The sequence below is a fragment of the Dipodomys ordii genome, unplaced genomic scaffold, assembly GCF_000151885.1.
Source record: "Dipodomys ordii isolate 6190 unplaced genomic scaffold, Dord_2.0 Scaffold91, whole genome shotgun sequence".
Classification (NCBI taxonomy): Eukaryota; Metazoa; Chordata; class Mammalia; order Rodentia; family Heteromyidae; genus Dipodomys; species Dipodomys ordii.
The window spans coordinates 3,728,400-3,734,406 of record NW_012267307.1 but is presented as its reverse complement, the minus strand read 5'-3'; positions in this window follow the sequence as shown (position 1 = coordinate 3,734,406).

The following is a 6,007-nucleotide window of genomic DNA, read 5'->3' as shown; positions in this document are numbered from 1 at the left end:
CCGGGCCCCGGGGGGTCAGTCCGGGCCCCGGGGGGTCAGCCCGGGCCCCGGAGAGCCAGCCTGGGCCCCGGGGGGTCAGCCCTGCGAAGGACACTGACCGTGGGTGAATGGAGCTTCTCTCCCACGTGAAAGAAGCTGGTCTGAGAATGCAGAAGTCCTGAGACCGAGGGCCTTGGCTGCGGGACACCTCAGCTGGGGCCGGCGGTGGGCCGGCGGGTGCGCGTGGCCGCCAGAGCCCGAGCAGAGCCACGCGGCTTCGCCGTGGAGCCATCGGACACTTAGTAAATAAAATTGACGGGCCTCCACCTCAGGATCGAAGTTGGTTCAGACAACAAATCAAAGTCCAGCGCGAGGCTGAAATCACAGCCCTAACCACGCTGGACGCTGGTGTGGGCGCTAGACACCGGGCTCGGAACAGAACCCCGGCTCCTGCCTCGGCCCAGGCCTCCGCCCAGGCCTTCCCGCACACCAGCTGAGCGCGTGCGCGGGAGCTGAAGCAGCTCCCAGCAAGGCTGGCGGGCCGTTCCGGAAGCAGCGCTCCTCGGCGGGGAGTTCCTGTCAGCGCCAGTTTTGCCGCCTTCCTCTGTCCTCTGCTAGTAGGAACGGCTGTCCCGTCCCGCTCTGCGGGGTGGCGGAGGCTCTGTGTGGCCAGAGGGCTGGACCTGGAATCTTGGCAGACTCGGGCCTGGGTCTTTGAGTGGCCATGGATGAGCTAAGGCCTTGGCACTCTTGGGAAGGGAAAAAAAGCTTTTGCACAGAGAAGGACAGGAACCTTGGGGAGGGGGCGGATGCTGAGGTTTGCATGGGCAGCGTCCATGAGCTCCTACCCAGCATCCTGTAGCACACCCAGGGAGAAGGCTCATGTCAGGACCAAGATAAAAAGTCTCAAGGGGGATCCCGGGGTCACCTTCGGGGCCAGAGGGCTGTAGAGAATCGCTCTGCACCGCCAGACCAAGGAAGGACGGAAGGGCATTGAAGGAGACTCCAATCAGGTGGGACAGTATTTCAATGCAGTTTTTAAAATAAGAATGTATACCAAAATTCACGATGAAATGCCCACGTCATAGCTGAGCATGATCCCTGACTCCACACTGGCCAAAAGGAAATGAGCCGCAGGGAGGAGCAAATGCTTCTCCTTCGGCATCAGCTTCATGAATACATGGCGCATGTTTTGACTTGATGCAAAGGTTGCACGCAGTATCTGTTGACCTTGGTTACTGGGATTCCTGCCTTGAACACTGGGTGCTGGCTTCCCCACGCCGTGGCCCAGGGTGGGGGTGGGAGGGTGTAGGGGCGGAGGAAGGCAGGGGTGTGAGCCTTGCAGTCTAAAGCCATTGGCTCAGGAATGCTTCCATCCCTACGGTGAGTCAAGTGACATCAGACCCTCTTGTAAGGAGTGTGGGTCCAGGGAGGGGCAGGTGGGAGTGGGGCTCACACAGACCCAGCTCCGCACTGGGTGGGGACCGAGGTGAGCGTCACTGCAGGCTGGGACAACAGTGACCTTGTCACTGACCTGGGAAGACACCTGTCAACTAGATTCACAGATGGCAGCCATAGGCCGGTTCCTGAGAATGGGGCAGGGGGGCGGAGGACCAGGTGGGGAATGCTGTGGGCACAGGGGAATGTGCTTCATGCAACTTGTAAGCTAAAGCACCAGGGAAAATGTGAAAGGGATCAAGTAATGGGATATAGATGGAAGGCTTGATAGACACATAGATAGATAGGTAGGTAGGTAGGTAGATAGACAGATGGATGGATGGATGGATGGATGCATAGATGGATGTGTGGGCGGGTGGATGCATAGATGGATGTGTGGGTGGATGGATGGATAGATGATAGGTAGATGGATAGATAGATGTGTTAGCAAGAGATATGGATGTGATACTTCATATCATACAGAGTGTGGTTGCCTACAGTTGTAGAGCGCTCATGGAGTACACATGGATCCACACCTGTACCTGTGGGGAGCTCATGGAGTACACATGGATCCACACCTGTACCTGTGGGGAGCTCATGGAGTACACATGGATCCACACCTGTACCTGTGGGGCAATGCAGCTGTGAGCTTCGCAAGTGGGGAGTAGGTTAGTGGAGGCCGGGGGAGCACATCGCTGGAGGCTGGGGAGCATGGCCCTGCAGACTGGAGGAAGGGACAGTCCTTGCTGCTGCGCTGCTGCATGGCTGGTGGAGGTTGTGCACCACAGAAGCAGACAGTCAGCTGTATCAGCTGTAACGATTCCCAGGCAGAGTGTGCAGAGTATACCCTGGCTTCCCCTTGTGCCTTACGGTAAGGCACAACAGAGAAAGAAGAGAAGACTTGCTAACTGAAAAGGAGTGGAGTCTTGGTGCATGGACGCATGCGGCCTGTCCAGACTGCACAGCTCCCTGAGGACGCAGGAAACTCTGGAGAGAGGTGAGGGAGGTGTGCAGCCCTCTGCCAGCTCTCCGGGAGACCCAGGGCCGGGGCGGCAGTCACAGAGCATCCCTGCAGAGCCGGGGTGGCAGCGTCCCCTGGGAGCTGCAGGCACGCCCTCTCCTCAGCCAGAGCCCCGCAGCACAGGTGGCAGGACAGCCTGAGGCCTGCACACACACTTGGCGGTCTCCAGCTGGGCAAGGTGGGGGTGGTGGCCTGCTTTATCACAGGTTCCTTTGTTCACAGGCACAGAAACAGGAGCTGCACAGCCGTGGACTGCACCCTGTATGCTGCATGCTATATGCTGTGCGCTGTAGGCTGCATGGTGTATGCTGCATGGTGTATGCTGCATGGTATATGCTGCATGCTGCATGGTGTATGCTGCATGGTGTATACTGCATGGTGTATGCTGTGTGCTGTGGGCTGCATGGTGTAAGCTACATGCTGTGGGCTGCATGCTGTAAGCTGCATGCTGTGGGCTGCATGCTGTACGTTGCAGGCTGCATGCTGTAGACTGTAAGCTGCATGCTGTGGGCTGCATGCCGCATGCTGTATGCTGTAAGTTGCATGCTGTAAGTTGCAGGCTGCATGCTGTAGTCTGTAGACTGCATGCTGTATGCAGGGTGTCACCATACCCTGCCCAGCCATGTTGCCTCTTTATGCACCTTTGAGACAGCTGGTTATGAAGGCCACACATGCATACCCGGTCTCAAGACTGTACAGGGTCACCTTAGATAGTGCATGTGGGTATGACTCAGTTTACAGAAATATGCTGACTTGGCTCAGCCACGTTCTCTGGGAAGGGTAGGCCTGGAGCTCTGCAGAAGTTACCGTGGGTCTGACTCACGGAGCTCCAATTATGCTTCAGCAGGGTTCTAGACCTTTATTTGGTGGAAATGCTGCCTGTTCATTCTGAAGTGAATGGAGCAGTCAGTGTGTCAGGTCAGTAGGTGTGTTCAGCTGCAAGCTGTGTTCTTTCTCCAGAAAGAAGTGGTCAGAGGGGAGTGTAGGGGCAGCAGGCTCCCCTAGCTGGCCTGTGCCCACATCCATGGAGCCCCAGGGGGGGAGAGCCCCTGCGCCCACATCCACGGAGCCCCGGGGGAGCCCCCTGCGCCCACATCCACGGAGCCCCGGGGGGGGGAGAGCCCCTGCGCCCACATCCACAGAGCCCCGGGGGAGCCCCCTGCGCCCACATCCACGGAGCCCCGGGGGGGGAGAGCCCCTGCGCCCACATCCACAGAGCCCTGGGGGAGCCCCTGCACCCACATCCACGGAGCCCCCGGGGGAAAGCCCCTGCGCCCACATCCACGGAGCCCTGGGGGGGGAGAGCCCCTGCGCCCACATCCACGGAGCCCCCGGGGGAGAGCCCCTGCGCCCACATCCACAGAGCCCTGGGGGAGCCCCCTGAGCCCACATCCACAGAGCCCCCGGGGGAGCCCCTGTGCCCACATCCACGGAGCCCCGGGGGAGCCCCCCTGCGGGGAGACTCCTGCCTTCCTCTACTTCCTCCTGGTGGAACTCATGCCTATGTGTGCACCCTGTTCCCACGCCCACCGGCTCATTTCCTGCCACAGGCCCACAGGAAGAAAGACGTTTGCTCGAAAAGGAGCCACACCTTCAGCCTCACTTGTTCCAGGTTTCAGAAGCGTGATGGGACACACGATCCAAAGCAGTGGTCCCCCCACAGGCTGACGGCTGCAAAGCGGGAACCCACAGCCGAGGTGCCCGGGCACAGGTGTAGCTGCTGCCGTGACTCCAAAGACCGGACAAGTGCACGTCCACATGACAGCCCTTGTGACGTTTCTTTTCCTCTTTAGAACAAAATTAGAATAATGTTAATTTGTCCTATAAAGGATTATATCATAACCCTACATTTCACTACAGTTATTCTAATTATCAATTAACACGAAGCCATTTACATATAAATTTTAGACTAATGTAGTCTCATAGAAGCTTTGAGAGGGAAGATGAATCAAGCAATTCATTCCACTTAATAGAAGAAAAAAATACAGACTAAGCTTGCTGAGGGAAGCAGTGGAAGAGGCCTGGCTGTTGAACCAGAGCTCTGCCTCAGTGGAAGAGGCCTGGCTGTTGAACCAGAGCTCTGCCTCAGTGGAAGAGGCCTGGCTGTTGAACCTGAATCCCCGCCTCAGTAGTGGCCGCAATGGAAGAGGCCTGGCTGTTGAACCTGAATTCCCGCCTCAGTAGTGGCCGCAATGGAAGAGGCCTGGCTGTTGAACCTGAATTCCCGCCTCAGTAGTGGCCCCGGCCACATTTTCCTCTCCTGACCTTCAGTGTCATTGCAGCTGGTCGCATCCACAAGCAAATTGGTACTGAAATGTTGGAAGTCTTCCATTAGACGAGCTTCTTCATTAGGTACTGGAACAATGAAACGGGAGTTATTATATTATACTGTACCAACAAATGGCGTGATTACAAACCCATCCCTAATATGAGAATTCCAGAGAGTTCAGAGAGGTCAAATGTTTAATTGAAATGGAATATTTAAGCTAAATGGCTTGTGCACCACTTCAATATTATTGAAGTCCTAATAAATACATTAAAAGACTGTTAGCAGAAGTACTTCCTGCTGAAGCGTGCTCATCCACAGAACGCCATTAGCCCGTTTTGTAATATGTGGAGAATGTTGTTTCAAGCTAATTAAGTGCCAAGCATTTTTGATAGCACTTAACAATATGTGGTTAATTATTATATGCAGGGTTTGTTCTATAGCATTAATTATGATGAACTCATTTGGCTTTGATAAGGATGAGGGTGCAGTGGTCTGGGGCCCAGGGCTCAGGATGGTTTACTGAAATTCAGATCCACATGAATGAACTTTGAAGCTTTCTATGAAAACTCGGAGACTTCTAAAAAGGTTGTAGGATTAGTTGAAGCCCAGGGTTTACAGAACACGTTCTTAGGACATGAACATCAGACCCATCATTTGCCACGTGAGGGGGGGGGTCCCCTCCAGAACCATTTTCCAGGCAAGGACAAGGAGTTTCTGACTCGGGAACACAGGCTATCATGGGGGGCATGGCCCTTTGCTCCTGGTGGTCCTCCGGTCGGTGTACCCCGGCTCAAGGTGGAATCTGAGGAGGAGAGGGGCACATGCACTCGGGGCCCACCTGGCGCTCTTGGGGTCGGGGAGTCTGGGGTGACCGGGTGCAAGGCCAGGCTGGCGAGCGGTGGCAGTTACCGGCGTGGACTTGCCCGCTCTGCCTTTGCACTCTCTCTGTAGAGCCGGTGTTCATACAGCACCCACGTGTAATTACAGGTTAGTGATTCCTAGCCGTGTGTAGTGTAATAAACTTTTCATCAAGATGCAGCTTAGCTCTGGAACGGCACTGTGAGCAGTGTCTGATGGGAGTGAGCGCAGGCGGGAGCCTCTGGGCGGGGGTGCAGGCCACGGGGTGGGGGCACAGGCCACAGGGTGGAGCCGCTGGGCGGGGCGCTGGGCAGGGGTGTAGGCCACGGGGCAGAGCCGCTGGGCAGGGGCACAGGCCATGGGGTGGAGCCGCTGGGCAGGGGCGTAGGCCACGGGGCACAGGCCACGGGGCAGGGGCACAGGCCACGGGGTGGAGCCGCTGG